The following is a 25,882-nucleotide window of genomic DNA, read 5'->3' on the forward strand; positions in this document are numbered from 1 at the left end:
AGAGAATCATTCAGATGTCAGCGCCACCATCACGTTGACATCATCATGGGGTTGGCCATGCGTGGGAAAGCACTTTGTAAACAGTATAGACTCAGCTGACAGAGAACAAACAAAAAACAAGGCCATTTGTCCTGGCATCTTGGGACTTCCATGTCCCCAAGAGAGGAGATGCTGGCCTCTGTCCCAGACCACGCTGGACTCCTCTGTTGGGGAGGAGCTGCTTGGAGGACTGCACTCCCGTTGGGAAAGCAAGGTATTCTGTTTCCAGGACATGCCACTCCCAGGGGTCCAGAACTCTCTGAAGGGCCAGAACAAATAACCCCCAAGATCCCCAGAGGACAGAATCTTATTTTCAGCTTAACAATGGGAAATAAAACAAACTCTTTTCTCAGACAACTAGATGAATATGTTATTATCCCTGACAACTGGAGTTAACAATAGCTCCTGATAAGAGATCACTTCTGTCTCCGTGGCATCCTGGTGGATGGAGTATCGTTAGTAAAATCCAAAGGCAAGAAGGAAAGGGTTGGAGGTCACCAAGTATCTATTCTGTGCCAGGTGCAGTCATGTGTTTTTTATGAGTCTCGGAGTATCCTATCCCCTTTAAGAAAATAGGAAACTGAGGCCCCCAGGAATTCATAGCTGGTAAATGGTGGAGTGGGGACCTTAACTCTGCTGGCTGTGTTTCCAAAGGCCATACTCCTTAATACACTGCTTTCTACAATGGCTCATCATATTTACCCATTTCTTATTACACCTCTCACATCAAGTTGTATTTTAATTACTTGTCTGAGATCTGTCTCTTCATCCCTCTTCACTCCCTCATCTCTGTCTGTGCACTGTGTGCCCCTGAAGGGAACAGGTGGGTTGTATTGATCTCTTTGTGGCCCACAGCATGTGTAGAGGGCCCTGATGTGGCAGGCTCTCAAGCTGCGTAACGGATGGCCACGTCACACTCAACCAGATGTCTATACCTTCCAGCTGAGAGAAGGATGGCAATATACTTTGGTATTCTTTGGAACTAGAGTTTTTAAATAAGACCCTATATAAGAATCACCTGCAGGAAGTTTTAAAAAATACAGATATGCAGGTCCTGTCATTGGAAATTCTGATTTGCTGGGTGCCAAGCAGGCCCAAGAATCTGCATTTTAATAAACACTTTTACTCTATGAGAACCTACACCTAGGGTGGGCAACCGGTAGGCTGGGTCCATTTGGTGGCATTCCTAGGGGGAAATGGTTACTGGTCTTCCTCTTGCCTTTAGGAAAAGGGCCATGGAATAGGTGGTTCTGGTGTCCTTGGAAAATACCAAGGTGCCCTCCCTGTCTCTCGCTCTGGTCACAGGACAAGGACCTGGATCAGAGCAGAAGGGAATTTAGAGGTCTTGAGGGGCTCATGCATTGCCTTTGTGTGGTTCAGCTTCCTTGGCCTGTTCAGAAATGCCCCCTGTAATCCTTCAGAGGAAGGTGGGCGAATTTACCCAGAACTTGACCCTGTCCCGGAGATGTATTCTATAAGCTGGTAGAGACCTCAGGGACATTTTCATCTTGTCCCCCTCATTGGCGTATGAACAATGAACTAGTGCTTGAGAGCGGAAGTGATAGTTTCTGGTCACATGACTAGCAGTTCCAGAGCTAGCTGTGGAGCCCACGTGTTCTGATCCCCAGGTGAGTCCTTGCTCCCTACTTGAAGCCATAGATGCATGGTGCCCTCAAGCCCAGTGTCAGCCATCCAGCATGAACCAGCAGACCTTCCAAGACGTGCAGGGGTGCATGCTGGGCCTGACCAGTGGAGAGCTCTGGGAGATGACTCTCCTGTTCCCAAACCCTCAACGTGTGGCAGGGGTAATGCCTCCTGGTACATCACAACTAAAAGCTAGTCCCACTCCCAACTTTTCATACTCCACACTTGTTTTTCTCCCATCCCTCCCTCTGTAATGGACTAGAACTCACCCTCTTGTTCATTGTTTTCAGAAATTCGGTGGTATATGAAGTGATTTGAGATGTAAGCAGACCAATATTTTAAGAGTTAACATGCATTGCTTGCCCTATAACAGGCTCTATGCACTCTGGATATATTAACTCATTAAATTCTCAGAACTATCTCCCGAGGTACTAGTAGGTCTCCATTTATAATGAAGAAACCAATGTACTATGAGGTTGAAATCTCCGCAGGGCCACAGAGTGGGTACGAGGTGGAACCACGTTTCCAAGCCAGGCTCTTGCGTCCAGAGGGGGCATATTTGTCTGCTATGGGGGCATATTTGTCTGCTATTCCATGTTTCAGTTTGATTTTATTCCAGTATGTATGAGAAAACAAAACAATTTACATGCCCGTTGGGGGATCTGTACTCCAACTCCTATCTATTGTTGGTTCTCCAATAAGACAAGGACATTTTTTAAAAGAAGAGGAGCTGCCTTAAAAGCTGGTTTGGCATTTTTCAGATAAAGAAACTGAGGCTCTGAGGGCTGAAATCACCGCCCACCCCGCCATGTGCTACTGGGAGTTAGCGGCCGGCCTGAAGCTGGAATCTGGTTCTCCCAATGCCAGTCCCATCTCCATTGCTTTTCCCCTGAATGTCCTTTTACATGGACTTGGTGAAAGTCAAGTTTTTCACAATTTAAACCATTTAAACTTTACACATATAGTTTAAGTTTGGAACCTGGCATGCACTATGGTTTGCTTGCATGAAAAAATTAAGCTCAATGCCCTCAAAGCTTTTTGGTTAAAAACATGGTTCAGAATCTGATGGGGTTTCATTTAAACCACCATGACCATGTCTCAGTCCCCCTACAGTTGATTTCTAAAGGGATATGTGTTATCTTTAAGTGTTACCAGCTTTTTCTTTTCCTGCTCGTCACCTCTCCCTCCTAAAGCTTCTTCTCCCCAAAGAGGCTGCTCCCATTTGCCCCTGCCCTCCCTGCCTCCTTGTGCTGGGATGACACTCACACGCTGATGCACAGCCTGCTAGGCTGCCACTTACGACTCCCTTCCCTTTGGGGTGTCTCAGGTTCCTTACCTGTAAAATGATGATTAGGTCTGATGGTCACTAAGAGCCTATCATTGACCCAATAGTGCTAATACTGAAATACTGTTGTGTTATTTCCTCTCCTCCTCAGACTCAGCTGTCACAAGCGAGCCGTGCAATTTCCCATTCCTCAGGAAGTCCTCAAATAAAGCTCATTTTTCAATGGGGGTGGGAGGAGCTGCACATTATTCTTTTTCAAAATAATGACAGGAGAAGAAAAAGAACCAGAAAAGAAAAAATGCCAAAACACAACAAAAACAGAAGCAGGTCAAAACAGGAAAATCCACCCTTGTAGGAGGAGGTAGGGAGAAAGGTCAGCACCCACCACATTCTGAGGGAGCTTCAGCCTCTGGCTCTGTGGTTTTATATATTATTAGAGTTGTTACAACAAATAAATGGAGAAGAGAAGCTGGATGGTGCTGACAAGTGGGGCTCTGGATGGGAAGTCACTCCTGCCCAACAAAACGCTCTGTCTAAAAATACACAGCCAGGACCTCGTTGTTTCCATAAACAGATGGACACCACGGGCCTGGTGGAGGGGCAGAGGCAGTGGGAGGAAATTGTATCTGACAATGATAAAAATCTGGCATCTCCCAGAGCTTCACATCCTGGACGAGTCCAGCCTGCTGTCCATATCCCCCGCTTGTGCAAGTGAGGTGACTGTAAATAGAATTCTCTGGACTCCCACCACGGCTGCCCCTTGTAAGGAAGGGAGAGGGGAGGGCATGAAGCATATCTCCTGCTTGCCCACCTGCCCAGTGTCATCTACAAAGAGGAGGCAGATGAGATATGGAAGCTGCTGGTGGGGTGGAGGAGATGAGATAGGGCTCTATGGCCACCCTCATTCCTGGCTATAAGCCTAAGCAGACCATCCATGTTGTGGGCCTGGTTGTGTGACTTTCAGGAAGTCTTACTTCTTTGGACCTGACCTTCCAGATCTGTCAAAAGGGAGGGACACAATTCCAGAAGTAGTGCGTTCAGTTCTGAGAGACATGCTTTAAGAGGGATAATAACCAAGTGGTAGGGTCAAGTGGAGAGAGCCCCACAGATATGATCACCCTGTGGGGACCCATCAGGATCTGGGATCTCATATGAAAGAAAATGTGACTTGCTTTACATAGTTCCAGAGGGCAGAAAGAGAATGACGACTTTTACATACAAACTAGAAATGTACGTCACAAGGGAGATGTACATTGCCCAGATTGAGTGGGGACACCAGGAGCATGGAATCATTCATCGCTTAGGCATAGCGACAGAGATTGCAAGACCATCTCCAGGTATGTAAGTATTGGATGTAAGAACAGACCAGGTGACCTTGGACTCTAAAGCTCCTTCCGAACTCTGATTATTGGAGCGTGTTCTCCTCCTTCATGAAATGGGCCTCTGGGATGGTTAAGGAGATGTGAAGAAACTTAGCATGACTTAAGAGAGAAAATATAATGGTTGAGAGGTCATCCAATACAGGTTTTTGGTACATGAAAATAAACCACATTACTTGCAAAACTGGTGATCTGGGCACAGAAAAGATGATGAAAGCAGTGGTTCACTGTTGGGGGTTCACAGATGTCAACTATCTCTTTCTGGGGATCCCTTCAAGCAAAGGACAATAGAGATGGTTAAAGATAGAGCTCTGAAGTAAGGCTTTCTTGATTTGCACCCTGATGCACTTACCCAGTAGCTGTGCATCTCTAGGCAAGTTACCTAATCCTTCTGAGCCCTTGTTTCCTCATAGAATAATGAAAATTTCTACTTTATAAAATTATTGTGAAGATATAGTGAGATAAGACATATATAGTTGTGCTGGGTAATCCCCTTTTGCCCCTCTTGGATAATTTACTCTTCCCCACACTACTTTCTACCCTACAGGCTAGGCATCAGATCAGTGAGTTCTCATGTCTTCCGGTGAGTTCTCATGTCCTCTGGTTTCCCATTAGTTTGGCTAATGAGGAGCCCCAGCAGGACAGCAGAAGGCAGAAAGATAGTGAGCTGGTTATTCCTCCAACTTTCTCTCTGAGAGGACACAAGGGGTCAACTCGTCCCTAGACTGAAGGTTATAACTCCTGTCAGGTGGCTCTGCCCACTAATTTTCTCTGGGGTTGGATAACAGCTAACTTGCCAACCTGTCAAGTCCAAGGATAATAATTGTAGTCCACTGTTACTTGCCTTGGGGTATTGCAGGACTACTTGTTAACTTCCTTACACTCCGTCCACATTTATTAAATCATCTTTTCATTAAACCCACCTCAAATGATACCAATCTGGTTGTACCTTTTGTTTCCCACTGAGACCTGGGCTGATACTCTGTGACTGCCATAAAATTAACGTTCAATTTATTAACTCAACAAACATTAGTCAAGTACCTACTGTGTTTGAGGTCTACTCTACCTACTGGAAGTTTTATGGGAAATGTAAGCAGAGATTCCTGCCCTAGGCATTAGGTTCTGCGGTTCAATATTGTGCAAAGAGGGTAGTGGGGATTAAAAAGGTCAATCTCCATCCCAAGGATAAAGAGGCCTTCATTTCTGTCTCTTTAAAATGAAGGGCACTGGACCAGTTTCTCTGTAGCTTGTCCTCAGGAGTTGTCTCTGCATTGGAAGCCTATTTCTACCCATCGCTACAGAGATGGACAACTTATATGACCTGAGAACTTCAATTCAATTTAATTAAAGTTGTTGTCTGTTGAACATTTATGATGCTCCAGGTTGTGTGTGAGACTGCTTGTGGATATAAGGTGCACAATGGAAGGTTTTTATCCACTGGATGGTCACCCCTGGAATTGGAAATCAGAGAAAGGTCCAGGGGAAAGTATAATTGCTGGAACTTGGTAAGATGGTAGTTGTAGGGGAAGGCCTCCAAAGGGCAGCTCGGTCCTCAGCTAGGGCTATTCAGCCACTGCTAGCCCTTGGACAAGAATGGAGGAACTGGGGAATAAACATCTACATCTCTTGTTCTTCCTGTCTTCCAACCTCCCCCACTGTCAGCTGTCCGTAGTGGAACCCCAGAGGGATCCAAGGCAGCCAGAGGGAATGGGGGTTTGGTTCATGCATTCCTAAGGCATCATCGTCTAGGGTCCCAGAGCAGGATGTGGGTAGAGAGTGGACCTGGGGGAGCAAGAAGGGAAGACCTCGTCTTACTAATCATGTCCTTGCTCTCCTCTCTATAAAGATGCTGTACATCTGAGGAGGCCACCACGGTGTCTCCTTCTGTGATCTCCCTGTTTCTAGTCCCGTGTCTTGCCCCTATTGGAACCCTAAGTGTCGGTTAAGAGATTGGGAGTAATAGAGCTGAGGACTGGTGGCAAGATTGGGTGATTTCAGGGGGAAATGGTAGTCTCCAGTGCCAGAGTGAAGAAATTTGGTTTCAAGTGATCCCTAGGAACACCAGTCCTGTCTGGGCTCAGGGAGGTCACCTGGAGAGTCACAAATATCATGTGGGGATGATTCTGTATGAGAATTCTTGCATCTGCACCAGCATCAGGAGGACTGTTTGCTTTTGCCCTGTAGTTGGTGAGGCGATGGGGCCTCCGTGGGGCTCTCCTTAATCAGAGCCAGGACTTCCCTCCCCCATGTCATTATAACACTGCACATTCCAGCTGTGGCTCCACTTTTCTTATGTTTAATTTCAGTCCACTTATTCCAGCTATTATTATCATGGTGATTATTATTTATGGAGTGCTGACAGAAGGGTTGGCGACAAGGCAGATAAAGAGATGCTGAGATACGTGCCTCCCAGCTGTTGCGACTGCCACCACCTCCTCCTTTTGTTCTGGAAGATTCTGCTTTCAGAATCTATCCCTTGTTAGGTCTTGGATGGGAGGTCATAGGGCAGTATTTTCCAAGGGTAAGGGCATGTACCACTTATAGCAGAATCCGTTTGGGTGCTGGAAAAATACAGATTCTGGGGTGCCACTCCACATCTACTGAGTCAGAATCTCAGTGTGTCCCGGGGTCCTAGATTTAAGCAGGTGCCCCAGGAAATTCTTAGATCTAAGGAGAAATCCTGCTGTGGGAAACTCATTGAATAGAAAGGAAAAACAAGGAGAGAGGCAGGGTATAAACATGGGATTTGGTCCCCTTGTCAAGCAAGTCACAGAGAGAAGTGAGCAAGAACGTTTTCATGAAGAAATGCTGCCTACCTCTGTTTATAAACACTGATAAAAGGAATACAATATGAGCTAGAAAGCTGGGCTTGGGATTGCTTGGTTTTAAACTCCGAAGCTTTGGAAAGAAAGGGGTGGATATGAGAGAGGTCTTACTAATAAAGGCCCCTAAGCAATATTTATAAAACCAATCATAGTAACCATTGTTTATTAGGTGTATGATAGTTGCTGTACATTTTTCTCAGTACCTTCCATGTGCGAAACTCACTTCGTGCTCAGTACGACCCCTGGAAGTCTGTGCCAATAGTATCCCATTTTGAAGATGGGGAAGCTGAGGCAAAGGGCGGTTAAATACATTGCTCAGGATAAGAAAACTGGCAGGTGAAGCTGGGGGCAATGCCAGGCATTCTGCTCTCCTGGACACACTCTCTGCTGACTTCCAATATGGAAAAATGAGGTTTGAGTAAATGTTGCATCTATGGTTCGTTGAAGAAATTCTGAGTTGCCTCCTGTGTGCTAGGCACTCTCATAGTTACCAGGAATACACAGGGCAGAAGACATCCAGTTGATTTTATTGGTTTCTCTATGTTTCAGTGCAGCTTTTTGGGGAGTTCTATGCAAAATGCTAAACTTGCTTAAGTGAGTGGGGAATGTGTCCCTGGGCAGGTGGCGTTGCAGCTGATTCTTTAAAGACATGTTGGAGTGGCTTGGGCAAAGAATAAGGGAGAAGCGAATACCAGGGAGAGGAAAATGTACATGTGAAAACACAAAGCAGGGGAAAGAATGAGGTATTTATATGAATCATGGCTGTCTGGGGGGTTGAACACAGGGTCTGTGGTGTTTAGGGGGCAGGACGTGAAATTGGAAGGGTGAGCTTCGCACTTTGTTGTGCCAGACTTGAGAACTAACTAGGGCACTTGAGCTTACTCTATCCACTTATTCCAGCTATTATTAGCATGGTGATTATGATTTCTGGAATTGATAGGTATTGGGGGAACCCCGGGAGGAATGGCATAGTCATAAGATGACTGGTAACAGTGGGAAAGGGTGGAGATCTGTCGAGAAGGTGTCCAGGAGACCAGCTTTAGCCTCTGAGAAAAAGCTTAGGTAAGAATTTTGAGGACCTGAACTAATTTCAGTGGAAGGGATGATGGAGAAGGAATGAAATGGAAATATATTCACAAAGGGTGAAATGCTCTTGGAGAGCAATTTGATACTAGAGGCTGATGGAGAAAGAAACATACAGGATGCCTTAAAAAAAAAAAAAGATTTATTTATTTTGGTGGGGGGGAAGGGGCAGAGGGAGAGGGAGAGAGAAACTTAAGCAGACTCTGCTGAGTGCGGAGGCTGATGGGGGCCTGGAACTCAGACCCTGAGATCAGGACCTGAGCAGAGGCCAAGAGTCAGATGCTTAACCGACTGTGCCTCCTCGGCACTCCAAACAGGCTGACTTTTGGGTTTTAGGCTTGGAAGACTGAAAAGATGTTGCTCTGAAGGTAGAGAATATAGGAGTTGGGGGTAGTTTTAGGGGAAGAGTAAAGGATTTGGATTGTGCCATGTTGCCTTAAAAGGGCCAAGAAATATGAGTAGGGAGCATAGGAGGGAGATCAGGGATGGAGATATAAAAACAAGATTTACTTTTTATTACTGAAGCTATATAACTATCTGATGGTTCTACATGCGATTTCTATAGATCTCTACTCCCAGCTGGAGAAGTATTTTTTTTAAGGACACATTTGCATTTTACTAGTTGATAGAGAACATATGTACCAGGTAAAACCATCACTCAACTCAGATTTTTAGATACAACTTAATTTTTCTTTTTTTCAGAATTGAATTCAACTGCTGCATTTACTGATGGTTTAACCCCTCGCCCCCTTTATCTTTTTCACTAGTGCCCACAACCCCCTCTACTCCGGCAGCCACCTGTTTGTTCTCTGTATTTAAGTCTGTTGTTGATGGTTTAAACTTTTAACCCTGCTCCTCAAAGTAAATTAATTACTCATGGTTTGAAATCTGGTCTATTTCAGGTTAATTTTTTGAAATAGAACTTGATTTTCCTTTCCTTCCTCCCTTCCTTCCTTCCTTCCTTCCTTCCTTCCTTCCTTCCTTCCTTCCTTCCTTCCTTCCTTCTTTTCTTCCTTCCTCTCTTTTTTCTCTTCTTTCTTTCTTTCTTTCTTTCTTTCTTTCTTTCTTTCTTTCTTTCTTTCTTTCTTTCTTTCTTTCTTTCTTTCTTTCTTTCTTTCTTTCTTTCTTTCTTTCTTTCTTTCTTTCTTTCTTTCTTTCTTTCTTCTTTCTTTCTTTCTTCTTTCTTTTCTTTTCCTTCCTTCCTTCCTTCCTTCCTTCCTTCCTTCCTTCCTTCCTTCCTTCTTTCTTTCTTTCTTTCTTTCTTTCTTTCTTTCTTTCTTTCTTTCTTTCTTTCGTCCTTTTCTTTCGTCCTTTTCTTTGTTGGTAGTTTTTGAGGAGATGTAAGCTTTCACAGCATCATGGTGGGACATGGAGGGTCTTAAGTGATGCCTAGGAAACTTATTTATTTGTCTTCTGTCCTTCAAACAAATTTTGAGGGACGCCTGGGTGGCTCAGCAGTTGAGCATCTGCCTTCAGATCAGGGCATGATCCTGGGGTCCTGGGATCGAGTCCCACATTGGGCTTCCTGCAGGGAGCCTGCTTCTCCTTCTGCCTCTGTCTCTGCCTCTCTTTCTGTGTCTCTCATGAATAAATAAATAAAATCTTAAAAAAAAACCCCACATTTTGAAATGTTCATTTGTAGGTGTTTTAATCTGTTTTTCCCTTCTCAAGTTTCAGGGAGGTAACTTGTGAGAAGTAGAGTTTATATCATAATCACAGACTCTAGAGACAGACCATCTGGATTCAAATCCCAGTTCTGCCACTGTCCAGCCATGTGACCTCAGGTAAGTTACTCAGTCTCTTTGTGTCATCACTTTCCTTGTCCATAAAAATGGGATAGCAGTATGACCTACCTCTTAACATTTTTGTGGGAATTAAATGAACTAGCATATAGAAAGTGCTTAGAACTTTATGCTTTATTGCTTGTGCACTTATCACATAGAAAGGTTGTATACATTTCATATTTTATTAATTTATATTTTCTTGCAGGATGGATTATAGAGGCTACGTTAAAATTAAAGTTTCTCTCTGTCTTTTGTAAATGTCTAAAGCTACCAGGATTTTTTTTTTTTTTTTTGGTGTCTTATAGTGGGAGGGAAAAAGAAGGAGGCAAATATCTTGGGAGTGGCATGGCAGAGAGTGAACATCCCCAGAGAGGTTTGGGGGTCCTGCTGGTGCCCTGGAGAGGCAGCTGATCTTGGAGGCAGTGGCAGGGTGGGGGTCCAGGGAGGCTGGCCTTGGGGTGCAGTGGCAATGAACCTGAAGGGACTGGACTCTTCAGGCTGGCACAAGGACATCCTAGCAGGTGACAGGTGGGTCCATTACCCATGACCAGAAGACTGTCTCCAATGTTGGCACCATTCTGGGGAGAAGTGTCTTAGGAGAATGGAAGAGGATTTGTTCTGTTTTGCTCCTCTTAGTAGGTAAGAGACCTTGGATGAGGTACAAATGGATTTAAAGAAAATGACAATGGAAGTCTCTTGTACCTGTGAGCTAGTGGGTTCTTTGAACTCCACAGCCAGTTGCAGGGACGGGCATGGATGGCGGAGCAAGCACATGCTGCCTGTGTGATTCTTTGTTTCCAATGAAAACAAAACAAAAAACTCCTCCTTCTTCCTTCTTTTGCCTCCTCTTGGAGAACTGGAAGCAGAGTCCTAGGTCTCTGAGCTTAAGCAGGCCTCCCCAGAGCAGCATCAGGCAGGAAGATTCAGCTTCATTCCCCTCCACTTCCCTTAGACCCTCCTCAAGACTGACTGCCCTTCTGTGTTTCACTTCCTTTCCTGGTCTTAAATGCTCCCCTGTGCAGCTGTTCCACAGCTGCTGGCCCTCCGGTCACCTCCCACCCCCATCACTTCCCTGTTGAAGGGGGCTTGGGGAGAATGGGAAGGTGCTACATCAATGCACGACATTTCCTCCCCTGTCCCCTCAGCTGTGCAGCTCAGCTGTGTGTCCTCTGGCACCTACAAAATCAAGCACCTGCCATCCAGATGTTTGCACCTACAGGCCGGCAAAGCTGACTATAACTAGACCTTTAGAATGGAGACAGGTATTTAGTTGAGGGCAAGATTTAATGGAATTCTTGGCCTGAAAAGCCTTGGGTGGGGAGGTCATCTTTTCCATTTCTCTCCCTTCAGGAAGGATGAAGCTAAACATTCAAGTTCTTCCACAACTTCCCTTGGGCTCATTGTTGGGGGTTTTCCTTTATGATCAACCATATTTCTTTCTAATTTTGAGAGGTAGGCTAATACCATGCAGAGCTTATACATAATAATCATTTTACCTTTCCCCCAAGGTCATTACTATGGAGAAAGGAAGGGTGGTGATGTAGAATGAACATTGTCTTTGGGGTCCCACAAACCCATGTTCAAATCCAATCTTAATCATGTACTAGCTGTGACCTGCCTTAACCCCCAATTTCAGTTCTGTCTTCTTTAAAATTTGGATAGTAGCATTTGTTCAGATGAGGATTCAATGGATAATGTAGTGTTGTTGCTGGCTCAGAATAAGACCCCAGCAAGTCGTAGCTGTTGCTGTTATTGTTATGGACAGTCTGTTTCTTCATTTAGGCAAAAAATAATTCTGTCCAAAATTACTATCAGCGCATTTATGCTGAGTGCTTGCTGGTCTAAGTACTGTATAAAACAAGGCATCTCACTAATACCTTTACTTAGTGCAAAATTTCTTAGGTATGCTGTGGTCCACCTGCATCAGAACTGCTTGTGAGCACTTGCTAAAACTGCAGAGTCTATGCCCTGGCACATGTACTGATTCAGAATTTGTTAGCTAGGGTGAGGGAATCAGCATTTTGTCAAGCACTTCAAATAATTCTTATCATCTTAAATTCTGAGAGCTACTTTTAGGGTATATTACTAAGGTCAGATGGCTCATAGGTCAAAGAAGGCATATCACTTAGTGTTACCTGGAATCATAAGGGCACATAATGTTAGCATTGAAACAACCTCAGAGATCGCGTCATCCAATCTCTCACCAACTATAAGAATCTCTTTTAAAGAAAACTATAGAGTGGACTGCAGGTTCTCCAAGGCATGTAGGGAAGGTGGGATGAAAGAGCAGCCACCCAGGAACGAAGAAACAGTAAGAACGGTTAACCAAGGACTGGAGCAACTGGCAGTATTATGGGATACTGGTTGTATGCAGAGCCCAGCATTGGCTGTGGTGGGAAGACACAGAGGAAGGAGTAGATAGGGCTCGAGGTATCTCCACGATACTCTGCATCGGAACAGAAACTGAGAAATCTAGCCAGTCATTTCAGTGTTTTTAAGTGACCAGATGTTGCATGCCAGATTGTTGAGGAGTTCAGGGTCCCTTTGGAAGACAGAGCAGGGAGCAAAGAAAACACATGGAAATAGACAGGAAGAAAAGGAAAAGAGCCCAGCAAGATAGAGGTTAGTTGGTTATTAAATTAATGAATTCATTTATGGAGTCCTGCTAGGTGAAGAGCCGTGGATTTACAGAGAGTAATCAAACACAAATACTCTCTTCAAGGGGCTCATAATGTGTGGGAAGAATAAAGACACTGGAATAAGATTCAAACTGAGTCTCACCACTTAGTAGCTCTGGGAACCTGGCAAGTGCCTTAATCTTAACTGAGCCTTGGGTTTCTCAACTATAAATGATGCTAATAATACCTACCTTTCTGGTTGTGGTGAGGACTAAAGCAAATAATGTGTGAGAAGTATCTGGTACGGTGTCAGCACATAGAAGTACTCAACAGTTGTTACAGTTCCCTTCTGCAAGAGGAAACATAACTCCTACCTAATCACTCATATGCAGTGGCACCACAAGTGTCCAGTTAAGGTTGGTTTTGCTGTTGCAAGGGCAGGATGGCCTTAACTCTTGAAGATGGGAGCCCCGGTATGTGATCATAATGCTTTATTCAACCAGTAAAAACTCACAGAGCCCAGGAGTGACTGCATTGTTCATTAGATCCTTGAGGTATGCCTTAGAGCTTTTTGAGAGTCCTTATCAAATGATCTTGAGTCATGTTATGTGGAGACAGAGACAGTAAAACTACCCATCCCTCTGAAGGACAAATCTAGATTGGCTAACCCTTTTGGCCATTTTGTTTTCTTATTATTTAAAAAATAATAATTAGAAAAATGTAGGAAAAAATTAAAAATCACATGTATCTCTTCAATTTGGAAGCATTACAGAAGAAGATTCTGGTTTTGGGTAAGATGGAGACACTGCAACCTGTGTCTCCCACTGAATCCAAAGCCTGGATGGAATGTGTAGGGTAGCTATTTGAGAACTCTGAAAAGTAAACAGTATCATGTAGATTGGGAGAAAAGGTTAGAATTTATATTACCACTTAACTGGGGGGTGAGTTTATTATTTCTCTCCCACTCTGATATTTTCCTGACTTCAATCAACCCAAAATCTGTGAGCAGGTAGGAGGATGTAACAAAAATGTCCAGGAGAAGTCCTCAAGTTCGGGTTGAAGTGGGAAAGAAAGCTCCTAATATTCAGAGTGTAGAAGTCCCTCACTTTTCTTTTCTTTTAGTTTTTTATTCATTTTCTTTTGTCCCAGCTCAAGTAATTCCAAGGTAGCAGTGGCAGTGGGAGCCTGCTAGAACCTGAAACTGTAGGGAAGCCCCTTAATGTGCTTTATGGATCCCTGGTCCAACCCTCAGGGCTGCTCATGTTGTAGGCTTAACCCTAAAGAGTAGATATAGATTTTGAGAGCTGAGCTATAGGATATATACCACTACCCAAATTCCAGACTGGCCACTGAGTAGTATCCAAATAGTATGACAAAGGCTTTAAAAGTTGAATCGATCTTGGAACCACAACCCTTATAGAGCTAATTAGAACTTGTGGCCTAAATGCATTCTTTGTAGGATTAAATACAACTCAGAATCTCAGAAAATGATACTCAATATGTTGAGGATACAATCCAAAATTACTTGGCACACAAAGAACAGAGAAAGATGATCAACAGAAGTCAATGTCTCACTAACAAGGACAAAAATTTTAAAGCAGTTATTATAAAAATGCTCTAACAAGTAAGGGAGAACACTCTTGAAATGAGTGAAAAGATAGAAATTCTCAGCCAAGAAATAGAAGGTGTAAAAAAAAAAAATCCAGGAAATTTAAGAAAATGTGTTAACCCAGAGGTAAAAATAAAATCTCACTGGATGGGTTTAACAGTAGAATGGAGATGACAGAAGAGAGCCAGAACATGAAGATAGATCAGTAGAAATGATCAAATCAGGAGGAAAAGAGAAAAGATTAAAAAAAAAACACCCAAAAAACCCCCAAAAAACAGGTCCTCAAGGACCTGTGGAATAATAACAAAAGGTCAGATATTCATGTCATCAGGGCAATAGAAGGAAAGGAGAAAAAAATATAAGACTAAGAAAAAATTGTATGAAAACTTTCCAAATTTGATGAAAGTCAGAAACCTATAGGTTCAACAAACTCAGTGAACCTCAAACCTTAGGTAATTCCAAAGAAAGCCACATCCAGATACATCATAATTAAACTGCTGCAAACAGAAGACAGGAAAATCTTGAAAGCAGCCAGAGAGAAATGATACATTTCCTCCAGATTTGTAGGAAAATCTCATTCTAGTAACTGTGGAGTTCTCTGATTTCTCATCAGAAACCAGAGAGCCAGAAGAAACTGGAATGACATTTTTCATGTGCTGAAAAAAGGGAACTCTTCATCTAAAATTCAACATCTGTGAAAATATTTTCAGGGATGAGGGCAAAATAAAAAATTCTCTGATGAGGGAAAGAGCCTGTTATCAGCAGACCTGATCTAAGGGAATTGGTAGAGAAAGTCTGCAGACACAATGGAAGTTATGCCAGGAGGAAACTGGGAACATCTAGAGTCAAAGAAGAGTAACAGAGATAATAAATATCTCAGGAAATTTAATAGACTACTCTTCTCCAACGAGTTCTTTAACGTCTGTTTTAAAAACAACAATAACAAAATACAATGTCATCTGACAGAATTTTCAGTGTATGTAGATATAACCTAGGGCAACTAGGACAAAAGGGGGAGTGAAGGGGCCAGCTGGTAGTTTCTACATTCCACTTGAAGCAGTAAAATATTGAACCAAACTAGACTGGAAAAGTTAATTATGTGTATTGTCATTTCAAGAGCAACTACTGCAAAATCTATACAAAGAGATACAGTAAAAAAAAAAAAAATGAAGCAGGTAGGTTAAAATGGAATACTAAATATTATTCAAATCAATCTAAAGAAAGCAGAGAAGGAGAGATAGAGAAACAAACCCCAGAGAGTATGAAGAGAACAAAGAACAAAACGGTGAATTGAAATCCAAGCGTATCAATAATTTTTATATTATAAAATACTCCCTTCCAAGGATAGGTGTTTGTTAAAAGTAAAAGGAAATGGTGATGATCTGTTAGGCCAACACCACCTGGGGGAGAGCTGGAGTGCCTGTACTAATTTGAGACAAAGTAGATCACAGAAAAGAATTCCAGGGGCAAAGAAAGACATTAAATCTGGTAATAATGATAAAGGAGTCAATTCACAAGGAAGACCTAGCACGTCTAAATGTTTTGCCTCTAACAATGGAACATTAAAATACACGAAAGAAAAAAGCAGATAGAACTGAAAAGAGACAATTTCACAGCGGGAGACTTTAGAAGTCCTTTCTCAGAATGATAGAACCAATAGAAAATCCGCAAATAGGTGGAACCGGATGACGCCATCAGCCGACTGGACATGATCTTCACCCCATAGCGGCAGGATATACATTCTTTTTAAGGACACACAGAACATTCATCAAGATAAGCCATATCCTGGGTTATAAAACAAAACTTCACAGAATTTTTTATTTTTTGATAGAGAGAGAGAGAGAGAGAGAGAGAGGCAGAGACATAGGCAGAGGGAGAAGCAGGCTCCATGCACCGGGAGCCCGACGTGGGATTCGATCCCGGGTCTCCAGGATGGCACGCCCTGGGCCAAAGGCAGGCGCCAAACTGCTGCGCCACCCAGGGATCCCAAAACTTCACAGAATTAAGAGACTCAAAATCATACAAACTATGTACTGTAATCACAATAGAGTTAAGTAGATAACAGAAATGTTCTAGAACGTAGGAGGAAAAGAAAAACCTTTGTGGCTTTGGGTTAGGTGAGGGTTTCTTGGGTACAGTTCCAAAGCATGCTCCATGAAAGAGCAACTGGCAAGTTAGACTTCATCGAAATTTAGAACCTCTGCTCTTTGAAAGACTTTGTTAAGAGAACATAAAGTTGAGCCAGGGACTGGGAAAGAGTTTGCAGCTTACTTTTTTGACAAAGGACTTGTATACGGAGTATGTGAAGAACTCTCATAAGTCAATAAAATTTAAAAAATGAGCAATTTGAATAGACACATCACCAAAGAAGATGCACAGGTGGCAAAGAAGCACATGAAAAGATGCTCAACCTCATTAGTCATTGCGGAAACACAAATTGAGACTATGATGAGGGAATGCTGCTCTCCTGTGAGAATGGCTAAAACGAGCAAAGGCCACGGGTCATCAGGGGTCTAGCATGGCTCTGGATGGGGAGTGGTGAGGAGTGTACAGGGGGATGCGGTGTGGGTGTGATCAGATCACGTGGGCCCAAGTCCGGGTCTCACGACCTCTGAGTTATTCCATGGTGTTTCCCAGAGATGGGCTGGATTCTGATCCAGGAAATCTTCTGTTTCTCAGGGCACATGGGTGGCTCAGTGGTGGAGCGTCTGCCTTCAGTTCAGGGTGTGGTCCTGGGGTCCTGGGATTGAGTCCCACATCAGATTCCCTGTAGAGAGCCTGCTTTTCCCTCTGCCTGTGTCTCTGCCTCTCTCTGTGTCTCTCATGAATAAATAGATAAAATATTTAAACATTTTTTCTATTTCTCTTGGGGCCAACAGAGCTTCATTTTGAGATACTCACTTTTCCCCTTTGATACTCCTTAAAGCCTTGGGAAGGAGAAGGTGCAGAGCCCCATGGGTCCTGCTTCAGAAGATGAAAGGTTTGTAGGGTGTTGCATAGGTAACATAAAGGCATTTGGAAGTTTTCATAAAGAGGAAGCCCACCACAAAAAGATATGGGGCTTTGCATTTTCTTCTTTCTTCTCCATGGACAAAGCTTTTGGCCATGCCACATGGCTGCTTTGTCTAAGCACTTACCCTTTCCTCCTCCTGTCCTTCCCAGCCCCATCCCACCCGACCCTGACCTGCTGTGTGAAGCTATCCATTCTGACCCACTCCAGCTCCTTACTCCTGGTTCTGGGGCTTATGTCTAGATTTCAAATCCTGGTGGTGGTTGGAATTTGGGGATTGTTTTCCTTTTCTGACTTGATTTCTTTTTATGTTGCATCTAATATCTCTGAGTACAATCCCAAGCACCTTTGACTCCTCAGTAATTATCCCCTGAGATGGTGTATAGGGTTTCGTGGGGAAAGGCTGCATGCAGAGTTCACAGCCTGAAGTTATGACGGAGAGTCAGGCAGTGTCTACACAATGCATTTATTCGTTTGAGAAATGTTTATGGAATACCTGCCATATTCCTGGCACTGTTTAAGGCTAGCAATGAACTCTAAATGAGCTTTCATTCCAGTTGGGGAAGAAAAGGAAACCCTTAGGAAGAAAATCAGAGAAGCATAAGAGAGCACTGGGAACAAAAGGGAGAATGGCCACTTGGTGTAAAGAGAAGGAACAAGTCACTTTTAGCTCAGAGACATTGAGGTAAACCACGGATCCAGATCATGCAGCTGAAAGCAAATGTCCTTTGGTGTTTCAATGAACAGCCTGGGCAGGAACTTTTAAAAAGAATGAGATTTCACTGGGTGCCTGGGTGGCTTAGTCTGTTAGGAAGCCGACTTTTTGTTTTGGCTCAGGTCATGATCTCAGGGTTGTGGGATTGAGCCCTGTGTTGGGCTCCATGCTGGGCATAGAGCCTGCTTGGGATTCTCTGTCTCCCTCTGTCCCTCCTGCTGCTCGAGCTCTCCCTCTCAAACAAATAATCTAAGGAAACACATAAATAAAATGAGGTTTTAGAATAAATAAGCAGTTCTGCTCCAAGCTAGAAGTGTGGCAGGGATGCAATGCAGACATCCCCGTCCCCCCGATGAGTTAGCAGCTCCGATTCCCAACCTTGATCTCACCCAGCGCTGTCTCTAAATACACTGTCTTCTCAAAAGATGGTGCTGCAGATTAAGGAGAGACTCCTTGACAGCTGGTTCTCAGGCTGTCTGGGGAGTCCCTCTGGCAGGTCTCCAGGTATCCTCTGCCTCTAGGGCTCACCCTGAGAGTGCCAGCATCCTCTGAAGACCTCAGGCAGCCCCACTCCCTCCTGGTCCCAAGCACAGCAGGCTGGAGTGGTCACAGAGGGAAGGGAGTCCTGGTGGTCCATCAGGTCTGTGCTGTTTGGTTGTAGGGTAAGGACTGACATGACATCAGGAATGCAGAAAGCGTAGAAACAGCAAAGATGGAATGGGACAGTCTCCCTGATGCCTTGTACCTCAAGAAAGAACACATGGATAGCCTTTGGGTAAGGGAAAGTGGGTCTCGGTAATCACGGGTAGCTGGTACTTGAGCATTGTTGGGTTCTGTGTAGGAAGATTGGTGTGCAACGTAATAATACTCACGGGGACAACGATCCCTCTTTTAATTACTGAACATCTAGAAAAGTGAAACGGCATTCACTTAACCCTTTTTATGTTAGTTCCATTTGGAACAGTTAGCTCCAGTTCTTTGTAATAGTCCTATGGGAATGCTTTGGGATATTCCAGAACAGATTTTGGGCTGGGGTTCGGTGAGTTCGGCTTCTGTGTGTTAAGAGTGATTTATTCTGGTAATTTCTTACAAAAGAGAACAGAACTATGTAGAAGCGAGATGCTGAAGGACTGCCCATAAGAAACCCCACATTAAGCCATGGGTTTCTTAGATGATTTAGGTGTAACGGGTTTAAGGCTCTCAAAATTAATTTTATAGACCTCAAATAAAGAAATGAGTTCTGAGTCAGTGTCTTTAACAAGAAATTTCTCTTCCACTTTATCCAAGCTTTGCATTCTTCAGTGGAAATCTTTGAAGTTTGGATTGCTCATCTGTAAAGTGGGGCCAATATCATTACCACACTTGGTGGTTGTTAGGAAGAAGTGAGGAAATGTCGGGAGAGGGTCTTTAATCAACATTTATAAAATAAGGATATGTGTTAAACAGGTCCTGTGTCAGGATCGCTCTAAGGAGAAGGACACAGGAAAATAGGTGCATGGGTGGCTCAATTGGTTAAGCGTCTGCTTTTGGCTCAGGTAATGACCCTGGAATCCCAGGATAGAGCCCTGCATCAGGATCTCTGCTCAATGGGGAGTCTGCTTCTCTCTCCGACATTCACCCCTCTTGTGCTTTCTCTCCCTCTCTCTCTCTCAAATAAATAAAATCTTAAAGAAAAAAAGGAAATAAGAAAGCTTCTTGGAAAAAACATGCACTCAATTCCAGTGTTTTTTAAAATTTATTTTTATTGTGGAAAGGTATATATATATATATATATCTTATATATATTATGTACATTCATACTGTGAAACCATCACTACCGTGTATCTTACATGATCTCAAACTGAAACTTCAAACTCACCAAACAATAACTCGCCATCTCTCCCTTCCTGCAACCCCTGGCAATGACCACCCTACTTTCTGCCTCTGAATTTGACTACTTGAGGTGCCCCCCAGAAGTGGAATCATACACTATTTGTCCTTTTGTGTCTGGCTGACTTCTTTTAGCATAATGTCAAAATAATGGAATTAGGGGTCAAGGCTAATTTTTTTTTTTTTTTTTTTGTCAAGGCTAATTTGAAAGAAAATAAAAACGACCAGAAAGACTGATGAGAGACCTATTGGAGAAAACAAGGCACTAAATTCATTGATGCTAGGGAGGAAGAAAGACAAATTAGCGATGGCTTTTACAGCTAAACAACTGTGAACAGGAAAGAAAAATCTCTATTTATTTTATTTTATTTCAAATTTTTATTTGCTTTATGCGTTAAGTACAATTTCTTTCATGATCAGTGCTGGAGACATTGCTTGGATTTTCCCAAATGTGTACTGCACTCCATAAGAGGGGTACCGCTCTGCAGCTTTGATGTACTTATCTGTGGACAAAGGAAACTGCTCCCTAGATCCCCAGAAGTCTCTAATTTCTCTTCCAGCTTTGGTTCCCTGGGCTGCTGTGACCCGAATTTAACTTCTCAAATGTTTCTAGATTCCTCTGCTGTGACGTTAGGGCAGACCACTGTTACTTTTTTACCGAGACCCTATTTTCTCCCCACTTCAGGCAGAGCTGTTGAAAGCACAAATCTGAACATGTCACCCCCATTAAAACCTTTCAGTGTCCAAACCCCTCCCTCACCTTTACTCCTGCCACTGATCTCAGCGTAAGACTGAATTTCTGATGTGGCCTTCCCTGTCCTCACTTTGTCGTAAGTCACTCCACACTCTGCACTTCAGCCACCCTGGGGTGGTTTCAGATCCTACTAGAGCCTGCTAGCCCACTGCAATTCATCATTTGAAGATCTGTCTTCCCTCCTCATGGGGACAGGGGCTCTTATGTCCACTGCTATGACTCCCATACTTGTCACAGCACATGATACAATGGCTATTTACTTGACTGATGGATGAGTGATATTAATCAAGGCCCTTTATTCACTTATTTTTTTAATTAAATCATCCATCCCATCAACAAATGAATGGGAGTTTTATCTGAAAGTAGCATAAACCCAACTCTACTAGCTGAAGTTTTTAAAAAGTGGAGAGTAAAGTGGAAATTGTAACAGGGGGAGAGGTGTATCCTCCCCCCCTTCATTTCTGCTCACATCCCTACATCACTTTTCTAGCATTGGCCTTTACTCTATTCTCCAAGAGATAGGTTTTTCCTCCTTCAGTGCTTCCAGGATTCATATCTCTCTTGTTCCATTCTTCCAAAGGTAAACACCTTCTCCTCCTGCTTCAAATGGCAGAACCATAGGTGGGAAGGGGGCTGGGGCCAAGGGGACTCTGTGGCCTGGCTTGAGCCACATGTCCACATCCTAGATTGCACCTTTGATTAGGGAGATGTGGTTCTCCGATTGACCATGCCCCAGCCAGTGTCCACCCCTTGTGGCAGGAGGAGGGTACACTAATACACAAGTTGCTCATAGCATAGGATTAGGAGCACAAATTCTAAACCTAGATCTTCCAGGTTCCCATACCAGCTCTGCTGCTTAGTGAGCGACCTTAAGCAAGTTACTTAACTTTTCTGTGCCTCGGATTCCTTGTCTGTAAAAAAGAATAAGAATAGTATTTGCCTCATAGTATTATGTGAGGCTTAAATGAATGAATATATGAAAAAACACACAGGACAGTGTTGAGCACATGGTAAGCACCATGTAATTATTTGTGAAATAAAAATAGCCAAGCAATGTAATAGAAGAGATTCATTCAAGGAAATTACCACCTCGTTCATATTTACTAAGCATTTCCTATGGACCAGGCAGTGGTCATAGCTAATGGGAAAACGATAAAATTCCTTTTTCACATTCCAAAGTGTTCATGCACAGGATACAGAAGGAATAGTCTGCATCCTTGAAGAAATAAGTTGTTACAGGCCCAGAAGCCTCAGTGAATTGTGCAGTTTTTGTTGTGCAAGAACCTAGTCTGATTAACAAGAAGCTACCTCTTAACTGAGGACTAGATCATTGCCATCCAGCAGGGGGACACACCAGTGGGAAGGATGCTCATGCAGAAATGTTGCCGTGCACAGAGGTGAGGAGTGGTCTCAGGGTACACAATGGTGAGTGGAGGCTCACTGAAGCACTGCCCCCTGCACGCTCTCACGGTGGAGAAAATCCAACTTTAGGAAGAATGGGCTACTCTTTGAGCAAAGTGTTTTTGTTTTCCTAGAGGTGAGTTGGGTGAAGGGTGGCAGCAGGAGACTCAATCTGCTAGCTAGAGCTGGAAATCAAAGGATATTGGGGGCCAAACTGAAAGGGACCTTTAGCTACTATAAAGGATAGTACTTTCTTCAAGAACATATATAGGCCTGTGGAACCCAAAGGGGAGGAAGTCCTTTCCAAAGCGCAGATGACTCCCAAAGAATGAGTCAGGTTACAGTTTAAAGCCATGGGCTCTGAAGAGGCTCAATTTGCAAAGTCCCTAGGTTCTGAATGAAAAAATCTTTAATCAACATTCTGGAAACCACATACTTGCTGGTTGAGGCCAAACGTTAACTTTACTACACTGGTCTGGGGGGAGGGGAGCTCAGCGCATCTCTGTCAAGGGTATTGTAACAAGCCCTTCACACGCATTAAGTTTTTACATGCACAAAGATGAAGGCTTTGGTACCGAAATCGAAGACCCTTGGGTACTCAAGAATCTTCTCAGCTTATATTGGACAGATTGTCTTTTTTAGGAATGAAGAAAAATTCTCCCATTTTTGAGCCATTCTTTTATGTCAATTCTACAAAATTGCATGTAACTTTATATTTTTAAAAGATACAGTTTTGTAAATATTTAATATTCTGCTAATTTGATTTTGAATTATAAATGTTAATTATTGTTTCTGGGGTTTTTATGTTTTATTATACTTTGTTAAAAAAGAAAAATTGTACATTTTTGGAATGTTTTTATGAGTAAATTTAATGTACTGAAAATAAAAATTAAAACAACAACAGCAACAAAAGAACATATATAGGAAGTGGAAATGCATACTGATTGACTTTTTTATGATAGTCCAGGTTCTCAGTATTCCTATGAATACCTTTAAATTATCCATATAGTGCAGAAATGATGTTACTCTATTAAGTGTAACTGCCATCATGAAAATATTTTACAACAAATCATTTATCATATTACAGGATTCTGATTTTGACAGGGAAAGATGGCCACAGAGGATGCTGTGTAGGGACACACTTAGCACATGACCCAAATTATCCATGAACGATGTCATTCCATAGTCAGATCATATTTTCTCTGCCAATCTCCTCTCATTGCCTATAACTTGTGGCCACTGGATGGAATCTACCAGATTTCATTTTCCAATGAGACAAACATCTATATCGGCTTTGTCATCTTTTGTATTCCCAACACTTGATAATGATAGCAGCAAATTCTTACTGAGTGTAGAGACTGTGCTACATACCTTGCTAAGCCCTTTGTGTGTCTGTTGATTTAATCTCCTCAACATACGTTCATTTGTTTCTTCATCTTACAATAGGAGTCTGTGGCTTGGATAGGTTGTTCACTCCCAGAGATCATATACCTTATAGGTGGTAGGGCCAGATTTGAACTCAGGAAGTCTGAGTGGAGATCCCATGGTTGGGCCATTATGCTAGCCTGGCAGCTGTGCAGAGGTTCAGTTTGTGTTGAAAGAATAAATTGCAGGATGGGATGAAACCAAGTGGCTCATTCAGGGACTCAGCTCTTTAAATATGGCATCAAGGTCCCTGGGCCCTCATCTGCCGAACTGACCAGGACAGAGCCTCAAACTCTAAAAGATGATCCCAAGCACCCATAGTTGGTTGTGACAAAGGGGAAAAGCAGGGAATTTTCAGAACACTGTCACTGCTCTGGAGCAGGTAGGGAAGCACTTGATCTAGAACCTGGGGTAAGGATTTACTGATGCCACCACATGCCCTACAGAGACAACATCTCATTCATTCTAACACAGACCCAGGAACAGAGATGGTGAAGGAATTGTTTGATTCATTGGAAAGGCTGGAGCATGGGGGCTCACAGAAGAAGTATCCTTATACTCCTTTCACACTCAATGGGTGTGATTGCTCCTCTGGAACCAGAGGAGTGCTTGCTTTGCAGCTTTCCTGCCTATTCACCTTCCTTTGCCATGTATGGTGCTGCTTTGGGATATTTTGGTGTTTTGCTATTGGAGTGTGCTTCTTGAGACCAGGCATGATTGCCAGCTCATATTAGACACCTAAGAAATAAATATCAATTAATGTATGCATGCATTATGTGTCTTTTAAAATAAACTTTCTATTTTAAGTATATTTTTAGACATATTGAAAAGTAGCAAAGATAGTACACAGAGTTCTCATATATCCCACAGTTTCCCCTACTGTGGACATCTGACATTGTGATGGCACATCTTCCACAACTAACAAATCAATATTGAAATATTATTTTTATTATTTTATTTTTTCACATTTCCCGAGTGTTGGATGGATTTATTTATGTATGTATGTATGTTTTATTGAAGTTTGATTTGCCAACATTTAGTTTAACACTCAGTAGTCATCCCATCAAGGGCCCTCCTCAGTGCCTGTCAGCCAGTTACTCCAACCCCTTGCCTATCTCACCTTCCCCAACCCTTTGTTCATTTCTCCGAGTAAGGAGTCTCTCATGGTTTGTCTCCCTCTCTAATTTTTCCCACTCATTTCCCCTCCTTTTCCCTTATAATTCCTTTCATTATTTCTTTCTTTTTTTTTGTAAATTTATTTTTTATTGGTGTTCAATTTGCCAACATATAGAATAACACCCAGTGCTCATCCCATCAAGTGTCACCCTCAGTGCCCGTCATCCAGTCACCCCCACCCCCCCACGCACCTCCTCTTCCCCCACCCCTAGTTTCATTATTCCTTATATTCCCCATATAAGTGAAACCATATGATGATTGTTATTATTTTAAAGATTTACTCATTTATTTTAGAGTGCATATGAGTTGGGGGAGAGGCAGAGGGAGAGAATTTTCAAGTAGATTCCCTGCTGAGCACGGAGCCCACTGCGGGGCTCAATCTCATGGCCCATGAGATCATGACCTGTGCAGAAGCAGAGTCAGATGCTTCACCAACTGAGGCACCTAGGCACCTCTGAAACATTATTATTAACTAAACCCACACTTTATTCAGATTTTATTAGTTTTTCCTAATGTCACTTTTTTTCTGTTCCAGGCTCCCATTCAGAATAATGCATGACATTTAGTCATTTCTCCTTAGGCTTTTCTTGGCTGGGGCAGTTTCTCAGACTTTTCTTGTTTTTGGCACCCTTGACAATATTGAGGCATATAGCTCAGATACTTTGTAGAATGGTTCTCAGTTTGGGTTTGGCTTCTATTTTGTTTGGACTAGGGTTATGGGTTTTTGAGAGGAAGTTTACAGAGCTGCAGTGCCATTCTCAATGTACTGTATCAAGAGCAAGTGCTATCAACTTGCCTTATCACCGATGATTGTTGACCTTGGTAGCGTTTGTCACATTTTTCTTTTTTTTTTTTTGTCACATTTTTCCTCTGCAAAATTAGTTTTTAATTTCCCCTCTCTTCATACTGTAATCTTTGTAAGCAAGATTGCCCTACATCTAAGAGGTAGAGGGTTATAATCTACTCCTTAAGAGGGCAGTATCTCCATAAATTATTTAGTACTCTTCTGCGTGGGAAACTTATCTATTCTCTATCATTTATTTATTCAAAATTCATTTTTGTCAGTATGGATTCATTTGTATTTATTTTATATTTTGGGTTATATAATCTAATACTATGTCATTTATTTTGTTGCTCAAATTGTTTCAACTTTAGCCATTGGGAGTTCTGTTGGTTCCTTCTTTTTTAAAATTTTATTTTATTTATTGATTCATGAGAGACACACACAGAGAGAGGCAAAGACATAGGCAGAGGGAGAAGCAGGCA

The 25,882-nt window shown here is 42.8% G+C and overlaps 1 long non-coding RNA gene across 1 annotated transcript in view; it reads left to right on the top strand.

Annotated features, from left to right (window-relative positions):
• LOC144305862 (uncharacterized) overlaps nt 1-25,882 on the top strand; it is a 173,573-nt gene that overhangs the window by 4,922 nt on the left and 142,769 nt on the right. The window contains exon 2 of the long non-coding RNA XR_013372885.1: nt 9,927-10,039. This is a non-coding gene — a long non-coding RNA (uncharacterized LOC144305862). The remainder of the gene's footprint in view (nt 1-9,926; nt 10,040-25,882) is intronic.

The sequence above is a fragment of the Canis aureus genome, chromosome 36, assembly GCF_053574225.1.
Source record: "Canis aureus isolate CA01 chromosome 36, VMU_Caureus_v.1.0, whole genome shotgun sequence".
Taxonomy (NCBI): domain Eukaryota; kingdom Metazoa; phylum Chordata; class Mammalia; order Carnivora; family Canidae; genus Canis; species Canis aureus.